This window comes from Mus caroli, chromosome 3, assembly GCF_900094665.2.
Source record: "Mus caroli chromosome 3, CAROLI_EIJ_v1.1, whole genome shotgun sequence".
In the NCBI taxonomy this organism is placed as follows: domain Eukaryota; kingdom Metazoa; phylum Chordata; class Mammalia; order Rodentia; family Muridae; genus Mus; species Mus caroli.
In genome coordinates, this window is record NC_034572.1 from 54,556,728 (window position 1) to 54,558,541 (window position 1,814).

Below are 1,814 nucleotides of genomic sequence, written 5' to 3' on the forward strand. Positions count from 1 at the left end.
CTTAAGATCCTGTGGCGGGTGTTGTGGGTAGCTGGCGAGTGTCAGCCGACCCTGCGCCCCAGCTGCCCCGGTGCTTTTCTGACCGGAAGAGGGTTCCTAATATTTCTAATATAAAGAGATGGTATGTTTCCTCATTTCACTTTATTATGTGTTCACTTTGGCTTTTAGTACTTGTCAAACGCTGCAAACTTCTCACTTGAAAGTTGATTCCTTCAAATTCCTAAAACTTATTACAAAGAATAATAATGATGATGAATGTATAATTATTGGTACGAGTTATAGATAACAGTTCCATTACTGGTTTGAGTTCTGTGGGACATTTGTTATTCTTAACATATGCCATCATTGTACATGGCATTCATCCAAAGGAGAAAGCTTTGCAATTTTTTGAATACCATAAAGAACTAGTTTTGTAGTTCATCTTTCAGGTATCCTCAGTCTTTTTGTTAAAGATTCGCTTTTATTATTTTACTTACATACATGTTTGTCTGACTGTATGAGTATATGCCACATGTGTGTGGATGACTGAAAGCCAGAAGAGGATGCCAGATCTCTTGGAGCTGTAGTTCCAGGCAATTGTGGGTACTAGAAACTGCACTCAGGCCCTGCTAACCATTGAGCCGTATCTCCAAACTCTATTTCAGATGTCTTTTAATTGATGAAAATACTACCTCAAAAATCCACTGTAACATTGACATTACTCCACATGAAGCTGTACTCTATTGAAACAATTAAATGCACCTGAAAAATACCTCATATAATGTTTTTCCTTCTAAACACATCATTTAGAAGGAGTTATTACTACAGAAGTCCTCAGCTCATGGAGCGGGGTACCAACTCTTTCTTACACATACGAGGAAAACAAGCTCACTTGCTATATCCATTACTTCATCGCTCATCCAAGGGGCTTGGTTTATGATTTGCTATATCCATTACTTCATCGCTCATCCAAGGGGCTTGGTTTATGATTTGCCCTTCCCCTTTATCCTTCTTAAAAAGATACCTTCATCAGTATTAGCTGTATCTACTTACGGTGATTCTAACAAAAAGTCAACAATACAAAATAGCTTGAGCTGACTTGCTAGCAGGTAAGTGTGGTACCTGGGGGCACAAGAGCTAGTGTTCTCAGAGGTGACATTGAGCAGAAGCTTGAGTGAAGTAAAATGAACATAATGTGACCATGACATCATACTCTGTGTGCTATCTTTGCTGTTGAATGCTGACTCATCTCACTGTCAGTATTAAGTGCCACAGAACCTGGGAACATTCCCCTCACTTCTGATGACATGGTAGAAAAACAGAAAATTAAGGGCCAGAGGAGAGAGGGGACTTTGCCTCTAGGATCTCACTGACTGAGATTTAAGAAAGTGCACACATTTCCTTCAATGAAATCAGCTATAAAGTCTGCCTTCATGGAGACATTACTGCCTTATTGTTTTTGAAACAGGATGTTAAAACAGCTAATACCTCATGCCTGGGGCCAAAAGTACACAGAGTTTAACCCAGATCCATTTATAAACCTAAACACACTATACATCATAAAGAACCTTGCACTTTCATTCACCAAAGGAATTTAAGATTTAAGATGAGAAATATATACAAATCAACTCATTTATGTTTCAATTTATGTTTTACACTCCATAGTTTATTCCCACCCCTGTCCACCCTCCGACTGTTCCCCATCCCATACCTCTTCCACAGTCCTCCGTCTCCATGTGGATGTCCCCACCCCCCAACCCACCTGAACTCTAAACTCCCTGGATCCTCCAAACTCTTGAGGGTTAGGTGCATTTCTGAATGAACACAGACCTGGC